Source organism: Poecilia formosa, unplaced genomic scaffold (assembly GCF_000485575.1).
Source record: "Poecilia formosa unplaced genomic scaffold, Poecilia_formosa-5.1.2 Scaffold26, whole genome shotgun sequence".
Taxonomy (NCBI): Eukaryota; Metazoa; Chordata; class Actinopteri; order Cyprinodontiformes; family Poeciliidae; genus Poecilia; species Poecilia formosa.
In genome coordinates this window covers 2,922,586-2,938,107 of record NW_006799965.1, presented here as the reverse complement: position 1 = coordinate 2,938,107, position 15,522 = coordinate 2,922,586, and the positions used below count along the sequence as shown (strand labels likewise).

General features: G+C 37.4%; 1 protein-coding gene across 4 annotated transcripts in view; it reads right to left on the bottom strand.

The window, feature by feature from the left end:
* The window catches only part of frmpd3 (FERM and PDZ domain containing 3), a 99,842-nt gene extending 89,133 nt beyond the window's left edge, over positions 1 to 10,709 (bottom strand). For 2 of the 4 annotated variants that reach the window (XR_001661667.1, XM_016669619.1), the window contains exons 1-2: positions 10,416 to 10,709; positions 10,203 to 10,319 (exon numbers count right to left, since the gene is read on the bottom strand). The gene's annotated coding sequence lies outside the window, so the exon portion shown is untranslated. The remainder of the gene's footprint in view (positions 1 to 10,202; positions 10,320 to 10,415) is intronic. The other 2 variants (XM_016669621.1, XM_007548432.2) reach the window with 1 other exon arrangement.
* Positions 10,710 to 15,522: the final 4,813 nt, after the last annotated feature.

The following is a 15,522-nucleotide window of genomic DNA, read 5'->3' as shown; positions in this document are numbered from 1 at the left end:
AGACAATTAAATGTAACAAGAGGCTTTGGGAAGGTTTAGCAATCCCTGAAGTAAGGCCAGATTGTTTTGTTTATTAGAAAGCTTAAGCATGTGTCCCTCTGCTAGGGGAAAAAATGTAATCAATAGGCTTTTTGTCTGATTGAAGGATGTCAGACAACAGATTGAGTTGATGAAAGTGTTTAAAGGTAAGATCTCAGTTGCTTTGTGGAGTATTTGTGAAAGATTTATGCAGTCTACAGTGAAACATGTTTGCACATACTCAAATAAAAGTCTTAAGCTCTAGTCAATATTCAAAGGCTCTGTTTCCCAGGCATGGATTAAGCCTATTCATATTCAAAAAGCTTGTGCCAGTGAAGATCTTCACTGAATGTTTCTTTTCGTCAGGGACCGGAACTTAATCCAAGCCTTGGAAACAGACTGAATCAGCTAAAAACTGTAAAAATGTGAAGCCTCTTAAGATTATCATAGCAGTGAATGTAGTTCTAAAACATACTTTAATCAAGACAGTGGGAGTTTTTATTGTTGCTTGAGATTCGAGATGGAGTTCGACGTAAATCAGTTTATATAAATTTTAAGCACGTAGAAACAACAAACCATAAGAATGAATGCATGTACAAAATGCGCTTTCAGCTGAAGAACTGAAAGTGCATTTTCAGTTCTAACGATTTAGCGTTCGTTAATTAAAATTAACGAACGCTAAATCGGTGAAGCACTCGGTAATTTCGCCTTCCATTTAAAATTAATCCAAAACACAACCCAGCAACTCTAGAAACACTCACGCAGAGAACTTGTGACCAGCATAATATGCCACGGTAACATGGTGATATTTGTTTTACGAATGCCAGATGCTAACGGTAGATGGTTCATTTCAAGACAGCATGAACTTTAATTTAATTTAGCAAATAGGGACTGGTGGTGTGCCCCTGCACGTGCTTTGATGTTTGAGATGCCACCACCTAAAAATGTCCATAAGCACGTTTTGCATGTTCTTCCTCCAAGTTACCATCTGTCATCTTACAGTAGCCTAAGTATTTCCACATAGCAGACTTCACTCATTTTAGATGGGGATGATAGGAGGCGACTTGCCTGAACTTGCAGAATTCAGGCAATTTATGTCTCTGATCAGACATAAAAAAAAATGCTTATACAGCAGGAAGAGCATGACAGAAAATTTTTGTGCTTTTAAACCGTGACTTTTTAACATCACAATACACCTTCAAACCTGTAACTTGCTCATGCCTAATTATTACAGAATGCAATGTTACAATGCTGAAATAAAATGGTTATTAAGCAAACAGATGGTTGCTTCATCAGTGAATATTCCGGGAGTTCATCAATGCTAGTGTTGCTGGTTATGCCCACATCTCTCACAGAGAATGGCGTACATCCCCCAAAATGGCTGCTGACCCTGAGTCTTTCACAGCACATTGCATTTTATCTTTGATGGATGTTCAGCCATATAGTTTTGGCAAGAGAATTTTGTAGATGCTGTAGAAAAGCTTTTTGTCGATGAGGGTTCATCGTAATTTATGCATCCCCTTCCCACTTTGTGCTCCGAGGGTTAAATGGTGAATAAACTGAATTTTTGTAGCACTTTTCGAATCTTGTTGACCACTTTAAGTGCTTTTCCTCTACATTCCAAGTCACCTACTTAAACACACACTTTACAGTGTAAAAGCCCTGGAATATATCAGTAAGGAAGGCACAAACATGTTCTTTCCTCTGCTTCGGTGTGCATTGGCTGAGTTATTAACTTACAATAAGACTGAACAAGGACTCCATCGTAGTACACAGATATTAAAGTAATAAATAACAGATACAAACTAAACCTATTTACTCCAATACCTAGGATGCATTTTCTACAACCACATTTTAAACTTTATTCATTTTTTTTAATACACAAAGTAACTTAAAATTAATGGACTCAAGCTAACAAACATGACTGCAATATCAGAACACGTGTGTTAAAAGATAGACGGTCTATCTTCTGCAAACTGCATAAACTGCACATCCAAGTCCATTTTTTAAATTTTCATTTTATTCTTCCTTTGATATTCAGCATTTCATTTTACAGATTAGTATCTAATCAAAGTTTGATTTTGCAAAATGTATTAATTTAATTAAATTGTGATGGTCACTTGAAATTCATGTTACACTTAATTAGTATTGTATAACAGCAATTGCTGTGTGCTCTACTTCACTCCACAATAATGGCGCATTGAATAATGAGGATGATGTTGTTCCTGTTGACAGTGACCGAGGCTTTGTCTCCTGAACGTTTCTCGACTGTCTTCTCCACTCCATCATTGTTTAACTATAATGTTAAAACAACACTTTACTAAAAATATGCGTAGCTGCATTATTTATTTCTGAAGGACTGCCTAACTTGGCACATGCTGCAGCTACTGTACAAGAAGTTTGTAGCTGTCCTAATAATTTGGCTTGTGTTTTTTTTTTCTTTGCTGTTCTAATTAATCATGTGGGGGCCAAACTACAGTCATATTCAATAAATTAGAATAATACTGAAAAATGTATATGTTTCATTACAAATATTCACTAAATGAAAGTCATTATATAGATTAATTACACACAGACTGATCTCAAGCCCTTGTTTTGTATTAATGATGATTTTCCGTGTGCAGCTACTGAAAACTTATATTTGATTATAATATTATGTTAGACCAATTAAAAAAAAACTATACAGAAATATGAGCTCAATGAAAAGCATGTTGAATTTCTGCTTTTTCAAAAAATGCTTTTAATTTGAGCATCATCGGAACAAATCATAATTTATTTAATATGACTGCGAACCCTTTGCTTTAAATGTTGTCTATAATTGATCGATGTTATAGGTTTGCTATATACATGTTCCAGTTTCTTCCAAATAGCAGAGTTCCAGCCCAGACATAAGGTGTGAATTGGGTCTATGTCCAAATCCGGATCAATGTTTGACAATTGTCAAGACTTTATATTCAACATACAGATACTCGGAGCCATCATAATGTTACTTTTTTTTTTTGTTTTTTTTTTTTTTTTACATTACAACACGAGGAGTGGCGCAACTCACACTGGCTGACAGCTGCTCCTCTCAGCACACGCATAATCCCAAACCCAAGTCATAGGAGGAGGACTCGGTTGACATAAAAGTGCAGCTAAGTATAAGAAATTTTTATGGGAGTTTGAGAGAGACATATGGCTGTGCTAAAACATAAACATCTTGAGGCGGATTTAGTATTTATGATGCATGCAGAGAAGCTATAGATTCCTACTGTTGTTCATTTATTTCAGAAGGGACACTGCACATCACATAATATGCCAGAGTTGGTCATAATGACTAGTTTTCATCTGTAGTCCCTCAACGTGCAATCAATATAAATGTAATGTATTACAGCGCATTGCAAACAAATGAACAAGCTTCTTCCAAAAGAAAAGAGAATGATGATAATAAATAAAAAGCATTTTTATCTAAAAAGTCAAGCTACAAATTTAAAAAGAATAAATAGCCGTATAGTGCAAAAGCTTATCATGTTAAAAACGATACATAAAATAAGCAGAATAAAAATAATATCACATGATCAGTACCTGCACTTTGATTATCTAGGAGCCATACTTTTCAGTAGAAAATTATTTAAAATGCTTGTATGTTATTACACTTTTTGGTATTTTATTCCATTCGAAGCTTTCTTTGAAATTGAGTTCTGGAGCTCTGGTGGTTCTTACAGACAATGATGTAACAAGTGCTGTAAGTGGAGGAGGTGAAATACCTTTAAAGACCAAACGGAGGTTTGCACATATTTTTCCAACGCAACAGATGACGTTGAATGTTCAGTGACAAAGTTTTGGGTATCAAAACTGGATTAATGAGTCGGCAAACCTTCAAAGGGAAGTCAGTTTTCTGGTAGTTTTTGATGAGGCTTCACACCATCGAGTGATTTTCAAAATGATTCTCCAGCACCATGCTACGTCTCATTAGTATCTAATGTACCAGTGCTCTGCGTGTTGTTGAGGTAGAAATGTTTCTGGTTGGATAGCAGGGAAGGCTGTAGAGATGGTGTGAAGTTGTTGTCTATTAGCCAGGGACAGTTTGCAGCTAAGTTAAAGTGTGGTTACACTTTTGTAAAAAACACAGACCTTTTTGCTAAATGTGGCCGACGACAGCTGACCAAAACACACACCCACAGCTCGTACAATCTAGTCTTCAAATAGTAAATTTATCGTTTGGATTCACTTCAAATTTGTGTTCTCTTATTTTTCTTTTTTTTCCCCCCAGTTGATTATTTGGGATTTTGGCCAAGTTAAGCAAAAACTCCCCATGGCATTGCTCTCCCATGAAACATAAATCTGCTGGCACAGAAGACCAATTAATATAATTGTAGTTACTTAAATATTTATCACTCTAGTAACACCTTCAGTTTATTGCTGTCGTTTTTGCCCGTCTCGTGTTTGTCTCAGGTCTGATCGCCAGCTTGCAAGATTCCCCCTCAGAAACGGCATCAGAAAACGATGGTTGTCAGGGGTGACCACAACCGAGAGTGAACGTGATATATATGTATATATACACACACACATATACATTACCTCAGATGATTGGGAGGAATTATCTATCAATCTATCGATCCTCATCATAGCACAGATCTTACTGTAGCATGAGCTCTAGCATTGTCCTGTATGTAAAATACATTCCCTTTATCATGGCATTTAATCAATCCCATTTCTTTGTTATACCGACCCCTGGCCTTTTACCTCTGACTTTGTTTGTGTTTGAATTACTCTAGTCTGACATGTCGTAGTAAAGAAGCCAATATCTAATCAGTTTTATTGATCCCATATGTATCATTTAAACAGTTTCTGAGCCTGCAAAATCAATTTGTTGCTTAAGAAAAAAATTCCTGCAATAGTAAATTGTAACGCATCAGTAGGTATTTATGTTTTCTTGCGACAGACAATATTTGTAAAGGATAAACACATGGCTCTCTTTGCTGTTTGTCGAGAACTGAGGCTGCTGCTAAAGAAAATAGACTGATATAAATCACAACCAGACATTAAACTTATTTTCTTTCTAGATTTTGCAAATAGGTTTAATTTCTACAGCATTTTAACAGTAACCCTGGCCACACAAACTGACTCATGCACCCAGTTTGATTTAAAAATGTGCACACCTCCTTATTCCAATACACAGATTGGCATGCAAATTGGAGTGAAGTGTTTTGCCTAGTAACACATCAACCTGTGCCATTAAGAAACTGGAATTATACCTACAACTGTACAAGTGCAAGACTAAAATGCTTCCCAGCAAACAGTAACTCAGATGATTTAAAGACAGTCGGAAGATAAAACTAAAATGGTCAATGATCAAATAAATATAAGCTCAATCAGAAAACAGGTCGATCCGTAATCATCTGCAGCTTCTTTAAGCATTCATAGCAGACATGAGGGAATCTTCATTAGTAGAGACGGAGTGTCTGCATGTTATAGCACACGATTAAGTATTGTTGCGATTGCTGCCACGTGCGAGTAGCTTATGCAGTTATGCATAACTGTGCCATGTACAGTTTGGCACTGAAGTTGTAACATTTATGAGGCAGAATGTTTCAGTATGTCCAGAAAGTCTGTGGTTGAGCCCACAATGAACTCTTTTACAAAAACTTTTTTTTCCTAAACCTTATTGCTGCCGAGTTATTCGTTTATTTTACGCCCATTCTGACACTTTAGCCAGTTACAGGAATGTTAGTTCCTATTTAGTCTATCATCTTGTCCTTAACAGTCTTAACCTAGCACAATATTTTAACCTGTAATGGCATCAGATTCTACCTTTGTTTTCCTTTACTGCAGTATCTGTCCATCAGTTAAACACAGACTGACACTGAACCTGTCATGCTGTCACTCACACATACTGCCAGGTTAGTCACCAGTTTCTTCTCATACATGTTGTTGGACTGTGTGAAACATTGAGCACAAAGTGAAAACCCACATCAGCATTTAGAGGAGCGACACACAGAAATGCCTCGGCCCATCATCAGTTTAAAACCTTTTCTAACTACCTCCCTTTTTATTTCCTGTATTCAGGATCTTTGCAGCCCATCTGACGTTACACATAACAAACCTTTAAAGCATCATCGTAGTACATGATGTCCTTTAACTTTGGACATGACCGCTCTGAGATGTGTGTTGGTAAATGGAGTGAAAAGTATAAAAGGTCTCATTTCAGGAATACTCTGGCTTTAACGACATCTGATTCAGTCAAACAAAACAAAATCCGAATAATCGTAGATGTTTCTGCAGAACCAGTATACAACATAGCCTTTGCATACAGTGTTAGATTAATGTATCAAATTAAATACCTATCTTTTTAGATATAGGAAATGAGTTTTATTATTTAATCTTAGCTCAAGACAAGAAGTAAAACTATAACTTTTTAAGATCCCTAAAATAATATAAATAAAACAAAGTAACAAATGGCTTTAAAAAAATCTTTGGCAAATAAAAATCTGAAATGTTTGGCATACAACCACCTCTACTGTAACGTCCAGCTGCAAGTCTTTTGTTGGTTCTCTACATCTTTGCACATCTAGAGACTCTTTGTAAATTTGTATTTGGAAAATAGCTCAAGCTGGGTCAGATTTGATTTAAGCCTGAAAATCTATGTTAAGTACTGTGAGAATTTTTTTTTACTGGATTTAGGTCTGGACTCTGATTGTCCCATTCTCAAACATTAATGTAAACATATTTTTTGGCTGTATGCTTATGGTCATTATCTTCCTGGAAAGTGAACCTCCATCCCAGTCTCAAGTCTTTTGCAGCATCTAAGAGATTTTCTTCCTTTTTTGCCCTGTCTATGTATTTTGGTTTTCCTTCCTGCTTCTCTTACATAAACACTAGATTTTTGGAGTACACCACTAATAGTTACTCAGTTGAAAACTTTTCAAAACCTGTTGACTAGTGGATCTCAAGAGGAGCTCGAGCGTTATAATTTGTTCTTTGGCTGCTTCTCTATTTACGTCTCTCCTTGCCCTGCCATCGGTTTGGATGGACTGTTTGCAGTTGTTCCACGCTCTCTTCATACTGAGCAGCGCTATGCAAGATGTTCAAAACTTGGAGTATCACTTTGTCAAACTGTTCTACAATGATGTCCCTGACTTGTGTGATGCATTCGTTGGTCTTCATGATGCCATTTGTTGTCTATGTTCTCATGCAAACTTCTGAGGCATTGTACACAGAAAGCAATCATGTCACTAGATTTATTTAGGACGTAATGCTGAAGAAACATGAATACAAATCAACAAGTTTCAGCTTTTCATTTAAAACACATTTTCATACCAAGTATAACTTTCATTCTACTTCATAACTATGAGCCGTTTTGCATTGATCTACCGCAACATTTACAACGAAAGCCATTTTGCCGTTATACATGGTAAATACATTTTGTCTGTAGCCATACAGCCTGCATGACACTTTTTTAGTTGTATGAACACCTACTACAACAATTATTTTTAATTCTTACTTAAGTTAAAGAACTAAAAAATAAATAAAGTAACATTTTCAAATTTTGCACATAATAAAACACTTTTTTGAATGAAATATTTCGTATTTATGGAAGATGTTCAGTTTGCAGCCTAATGACAAAATCAAAGAACTAAACAACGTTTATATTTAAACATATTTCTCAGGTCTTTAACACTTTTGGCCAACACATTGAGGAGCCACTGTGGCTAAAGAGACACCTTGTTTCTCTTATAAAATCTTTTAGAAACAACCATACACTCAGGTATGGATAGCTTCTGCAAGTCACCATATATTTTCTCTCTAATTAGATCACATAAACCAATTATCCCAATTAATCTGAGATAAAGACATGCCATTTATCCTAACTGATCCTCTGTAACACATCTGCAAATGGCAGATGTCATTTTTCATGCAGACATTTTCACTTCCTTTGATATGTATATAATTAGAGTCAACAAATCACCCACATGCATCCATTAGGTAAAATAGAAACACAGGCTGCATCAGACTAATACCAGACTGAATATCTAGTAGTTTTCTGGAGAAGTTGGTGTTTTAATCAGATTTAATGATGGTAATTAATGCATAAAATACGGCAAGGCTTATCCTTGAACTCCACATCTGTAATTCCAAGACAAAACTCATTTCGTTCAACATTACTGAAGATTAATTTCACTATTTAGATTTAAAATAATCTCTAGCCAGTAAGACCCATAGTGGTTGATTGTGTCTGTTCACGCTCGTCTCTGGGGAGGAAGTACTCAAGTTATTTGTAACAAAGCCATCCACGAGCGCTTAACTACTAGCAAAATATTTATCGGAGCATGAAAAACTTATCTTTTTTTCCCCTCATTTAAATGCTCTTTCCTGTAATTGGTGTAATCTCTAGGTTTTATTTTGTGCCATTTCTCGTTTTTACTTTACTTTTATGCAGATCTACAGAGCTACTGGCCTGTGCCAACTGGTTCTCCTGGCATGTGCATCAGACCTTGTCACTTTGATGTTGATTGGATTTTGAAAGCATGCCCTGGCTTGGTATTTATCGGTGGCAGTCACGTTACTCCGGACGCCTCAATGAGCCATGTTATGAGAAGCTGGCAGGTGTGTGGACTAGGGCAAAGGCGGTTTTGCAAATGGTGTTAATTTGCTCCATTCCCTGCAACCTTGGGGCTGTTCTGCTCTTTGTAATGACTAAGCCGAAGTTGACAGTAAACTGAACAGGGGCTGCCCCTCAGAGTGAGACATGCAATAAGATTGCAGAAATTATTTTGGATCTTTAGACTTAATTTAATTCAGGATACTAATGCATAAATTAAGTATGCATCTTGTCTGGTAATTTCATCCCTCCTTGATGGTGATGGAGTTTATGTGTAACATAATGTATAAAGAGCATCTCTGAAAAAAGCTCATAATTCCTCAGACATTCACTCTGTCAAACAGACGAGTCAAGCTGATGCAAATCATTGAAAGATGCTCCAGTATTTAAATTCAACCTGTATATCACTAACTAATCATAATAAAACAGACACCACAATAAAACAGGTTGATATTTTTGGTCCGTCTTAACTTCTTTTTTATTTTTGTTTTGTTTTGAGAAGTGAAGGTGTTTATTGTTAATATTCTCTCCCATGTCCAGTGTCTTCAAACCAACCACATTCATGTGATGAAATCACAAAACCATAGTCATCTAAGTAATGGATTTCTTTCTGTTGATTCCTCCTGTGCCTATAGCTCTGTGTTTAGTGATGTATGCACCGTGCAACAGCACTGGACAGCTCATCTCTCTGAAGCACGGGCACCTCTGCATAAGCACATTCGTTCAGAGCCAATCTCTGAATGGAGCTGCTGCCGTGGCCATTGACTTTCACAGAGAAAGTGAAACTCTCCTCCGCCCCCCAGAAAACCATTTAAGAGTCATGTGAACAGTATTAGAGATAAACATATGCTGTTTGGAGACCTTTTCTCTTCCTGTTTTCAGCCTCTTAAAGGTCTTCGTAGACCTTCTATTTTTAGTAACGTGGCAGATAATCATTTGAATCCTCTGTTTGAACCTCCATTTCCTAGCCTAGGTTTTCTGTTCTTAATTTCAGTCTACATTCAGGTTTCCTCCCCAACTTCCAGCTGTCTTGTGGCTTGATGTATGCACACCCAGGAGCTCTTCCTGTCCTTAGCACTGTCTGTAAAGTCCCTCAGAGCTTTTCCCCCAAACATTTCTTCACTATAAGTACTTGTAGCTACCTTGAAACGCAGAGAAACACAGCCCCAAGTGTTTGGAAGATATCACCAACCGAGGAGTTTCAAATAAATACGAGACCAATCACTAAAACAGAATGTGGCACTTTTCAGTCTTTTCCTTCTTCCTTTCCTGGTCCCTTTTATTCTGCCTCTTATTTCCCACTGACATCATGTAGACATCTGATGGATATCAGAGCATCTCCTCCAGGAGACATTACCCATCGTCATGCTTTCACAGTGCTCATCCACAAACCCATCTTCCCATCTTCTTATCAATCAATGGTCATGCAGCGCAGCACACAAACACAACCATGAACCAAACAGATCAGTCACTTTTTAAGCGCAGACCTGGATCAAAGACGATAATTAAATGACACACACACACACTGCCAATTCCTGCACATCTGCACAAGTCAGTACTGATGGAAATCCAACAGAGCAGATCCAGCTGTGCTGCCTCTTACCTGTGTGTCTCTGTGGAGGTCCTCCTCTCAAGCTGTGCCTGTTGAAGACCCTTGGTCTGCACAACGGTGCCCTCCTATATGGGCATGCATCTGTATTGTAGATCAGAGCTCTTCTGTCTGTGTGTCAGCATGGAGAAGAGGAGGGATCAGGGATCAGAGAGTCCTCCCAGCCGGCAGCCCCATCTAGTGCATCTCCTTGTGTCTCCTACTTACCCGGGTCATTCCAGCCAGCCCCTTAGCAACCGCAGACCAGGGAGCGAACACTGGGGGGGATGGGAGGTGCTTACAGGACTGAAACAGAGCTGGAACGGCGAGCAGAGCAGCAACTCCTCCTACATGTCTGACTGCAGCGAGTGGACATTCTGCAACTGAAGTCTCTGCCTGCCTCCTGTTGTCTCCCTGTGCATGGGCATCAGAGTGCATGTGTGCATTTACACATTGATGCCGACTCCTCCCTGTGCTGTGTGTGAAATCAGAGTCTATTCGCTCTCTGTTAATGCCTCTGGCAGCTCTGAAATGCTGTGGCAGGGTGAGAGAAGATGGGAGAGAGGGAGGGGTGTGTGGGAGGGAAAGACGGAGACCGGCAGCAAAGACACTATAGGATAGGTTTTTTTTTTTTTTCTTTTCCTAACCGATCTATTGGCATTAGTCTATCACAAATGTATGACTGAGTGGATGAGTCATTCTAATCTGTGAGCACAAAGAAGGAGACAAGGGAGAAAGCATACACAAAGAATATAATATTACTCACATTCGTATGCAAAAGTTTATAAGCATATTAAATAGTAATATAAACTTACTAAATCCAAATAAAATGTTTCAGAGTGAGTAAATAAATAAAACTAATGTGACATAAAAGCATCCAATGTCTATACCGGATATGGGATGTTAAATTACAAGCTCATCTACTTAAAATATATGAGCTTATAATGATATTTACTATATATATATATATTGGTTTTTTTTAAACAATACATTTAATTTATAGGCACCTTTCTTGACACTGAAGAACACCATATAAAACACACAAAATCAATTAAAGGGCACAATAAAATGATAAAATTATTTTAATAGAGCAGAAGGCTTCAGGTACAATAAGCACTTTTTAAACGTGATTTGAAATAGAAATGTAGATAGCTCTTCTGGAGGCTACCTTTTGAGGAAGTGGAGTTTTTTCTCTGAACTGTCACCCCATGAGGATGACAGAATGAGAGATTATATCAAAGTGAAGATCTTCTTTAGACTAACAGCCTTTAATTAGCTTTTAATAATCGTCCCTATCTGACAGTGTTGTATTAAAATATGACTGTACAGGACTCAACAGTAAATGTTGTACAGCAATGATGATGACTGGGTCTGTTTACTTTGAGATTACTTGTCTTGTGAACTGGTGGTTTTGAGTAAAATTGGGTTGAATTGAGCAGAGTCGATGAGTATGAAAGTCCATGAAGTAAGATATCTAGTACAACTAAAACGCAGTCTGGCCTTTAGATTTGAGAGAGGAAGAAATATGAGAAAAATAAAGGGGATAAAGTATTGAGGCTCAATTTCCTGGTGCACTGATTTCTTCATGGAGCATACTAACTGTTTTGCTCTGACTGCCTCAAAAGTAAAAAAAAGCAGAAAGGGATCAAATGAAGATCAGGCAACATCTGAAGAAATGGAGACAGGCGTTTAAACTTGAGGAAGCAAAACTTGGGAGAGAAAATCTTTCAATAAAAGAAGAAGAAAGTAGAGACATTTGCATTCAGAAAATACCTAATAACCACAACTTCTTTTTTCTAGGAATAATTTCCCCAAACTGTCTCCTTCCTTACACCGTCATCTTCTTGTTCCATATGGAAAAAGAAAACATGCAATACCATAGTTGACCTAACATAGAAGTGCAATGAGAATGAATGCAGAAATTGTCAAGACATACTGAAATAACACATAATTTTATGTCTGTAAAATGCAAGTCAACATACACGTACTCATTTTTGTAAAATTTGTATTCACTGAACCACAGCCTCATTGGGTATCGTGCTGTTTTTTTCCAGTTGTCAACATAATAATGGAACTGGCTAGTAAGAATAATTTAATTTATATTTTGTGTACCAGTTAAATTTTTGGCCTTTTGGTTCCTCATAGAAAATCACGATCAAAGTAAAAAAAAAAAAAAAAAAAAATCTGCAGGTTTTCCGAGACTACTTCTTAAAAACAGTTATTGCATAGATTTTTTTTTACTCTGCTCATGAGCTAACCTATGATTTTCTACATCTCCCACATTGTTGCCAACCCTTGACCGGTAGTTTTATTGTCGCTACAAATGTGAAGAGCCAGGCTAGTCATCAAAATGTCTGGGTTGCATGCAAAGTCTACAGTTAGACCTGGCAGAAACTAGTGGGCAGACACACTGATATTGTTTACCACTCAGATTCTGTTGAGCAGACTGCAGAGTATGAATTTGCTTTAACACTCATGTAGCAAGACTACAAGTGCTTCGAATTGTGAGTTTTAAATGGATTTATACAAGCATTTACTTGCTTTCTTGACAAGGCTGATCCAGCTGATCTCTTAACTGATCACTTCTTTCTTAGTAATATTTTGCTTCAAATAGTTTGTGTATTTTAGAGATCTTTTTTCCTCTTAACATTGGGGGTAATACCACTGCCTTCTGACAGTCTCCCCCAACCCCAGTCCAAAATCTTGTCTTTAATGTATTTAAGTTAAGGTGTTGGATGGGGCTTTACATTTCCTGTGAGAAAAAGACATATTGGGTGGATACGTGTATGATGCAAAGGCCGCAAAGTTCAGAAACACACACCAAGAGACCCTGCTGTGGTGTGGTGCTGCATTTGCAGAGAGAATGGAGGCCAAGACACCAGCATAAATTTACCAACTGGAGGTCAGTTCCCAAACTGACCCCAGCATAATCCCGTCTCTGTTGCATCACCACAGTGGCGATCATAATTAGGGCTCCTTCCTCAAAGTCCCATGGATGCTGGAGAGAAGCCTACATTGGGAAGTAGCCCAAAGGTGAAACGAACAGTATTTTTGGTGTCAACAGGCAGGTAGAGTAAAGGTCAGACTGGGGCTCTAGAAAAGCTGATATGAGATACACATCATCTTATTGTACATAAAAATATAACACATTTTCACATACTTTCAGCCAAAAGACGGACGAGTGTTGGTGCTAGAGCGCATATTGACAACCATCAGAGAAAGCTCCCATGCAGTTTGGATATGTGTGAAAACATCTGAAACATCCCTTGTCATGTATTATGTGTTTTGTTAATCATATCGTGATGCTTAAGCTGAATATTGGCTTTTGGGTCATTATAAAAGTATTTGCGTCTGCTAATGTCAGCAGGATGTGACATTAGCAGGCAGACAGTTGTCCTATCTATGTGTGACAAAATCTATTTGGAGCCAGGGAGAAGCAAAAAAAAAGAAAAAGATGAAATAAATCACAAAATTTTAAAGTATTATTTTGATTTTTTCTGATCAAAATACATATCCCAGCTATAAAAATATGTGCTCATGTCTTCAGCTGTGATGCTGTGACTGTCTGAAATTAATTACAAAGGTGCTTGTTGTTTAAATACATATGAAGAGGGATTAGTGTAGAGAGTAGCGAAGACATGAGTTCTTTGTGATTTACTTTCTTCTGAATTATCATTGTTCTTTCTATGCCATATGTGGGTAGCATCTTATGGTTTTCCTGACTGATCGCTAGAGGTATTTTTCTTTTTCCATCCAAATCCACAAATGTGGCACCTTGATATTTTCCAGCATTGCGTCTCGGTGATATTCAGCTCTTTTATCAACACTAGGAAGCGAGAGGATTTGCCAGCACAATGTCCCAGTTATGATTGTACAAAATCTGATTCAGATTGCGTCCTGTTGGAGATGTATGCAATATCTCCTTTATGAATTATTAAGTTTGTGTTGATAATCTAACCCTTTCAGCCTTCCAACAGACACACACTATGCAGGATAGGACTTGACGTTCCACAATATGAGCCTCATTTCATCGTATTTATACTCGCATATAACACATTTTCAAAAACATGGTTGGATAAAAAAAAAATAGCTACAGTTTAGAATTTGAGGTATTAAATATTTTTGCTCAGTTCTTTGCAGGGCTCTGCTAAAAATATTATTACATCTTTACAAGCTCTTGTTCACATTGTTTTGTAATCTGGCTCCACTGTTCATTCTGCTCCATCAATTTTCCATCATTTATGCCCAACCTCTCCCAGATGATGGTTTTTGAACAATTATAACTCACATGTGGTACCAAACTAACACTTTTCATCAGAAATGTGAAATATGATAACACACACAAAGCAAGAGATCAAAGTTGTAGTAACAAAAAAGAAACTATTTAACAAGTGTTTAAAATTTCTTCACAGTTTGTCCTCGGTGATTCATCACAAATTGTAGCTTATTGTAGCTTACAGAAATCCAGACCTGATCCTTCAGGGGAAACAATGACCTGAAGTCTGACTTTAAATCTAAATCCCTGTGCTTGGTTGTGTTAATCTAATTCCACATTCTGCTTCTAATTCAGGTTTAGGAAATTGATGAGGCAATGCCTGAGGAAACTTTGGGAAGACTATTCCGTCTCGCAGAGTGTGTGTGTGAGGGTGAGGAGAGGGGGTAATTACACATGAAGAAGATGGTTACTGTGCATTAGATGTCAGTAGAGGGCTAACAGATGGTAATACCCTCTTAGTCCTTCACTCCTGGCTAACCTTTGGATTACAATGCTAACAATACAATCATTTGCATGCAGATGTGCTGCTGACAAGTGAGACCAGGCTGATTTAACTTAAGTCAGCATTAATGATATTCTGCTATTCTTATACACAGATAATTAGAAATATATGAGTTTTTTTCCTCGCTCCCCCATAACTCTCTGTTCTGATGGGTCCTTCTTGGTTTCTGATAAACCGTCACGTCTGCAGACATTAGTGTCAGTCATTAATAAGGGTTACAAAGTCGTACTTTCTGATATCAGCTCAGCCATTACTGGAGTTAACACAGTTATTATTGAAGGTCCATTTAGTGTCTGTAATTATCCAAATTGGTGTGATATCTTGGTATCCTTCTCTTCACATTTCCCACTGAGGTTTTATACTTTTTTTATGTGGACATTTAATGTTGGATTATAATTTACATGGAATGGTAACATTAATTTTACTTTAAGAAGCTTTAAAACATTCTGAGTTCAGTGGGGCAGATATTTTGCTGATAAATCTGTTGAAACAGGTCATTATTAACTCACAGTTTAAGAGAATTGCAAAAAAATAAGCTTTTGGAGATTTTTTCCTCC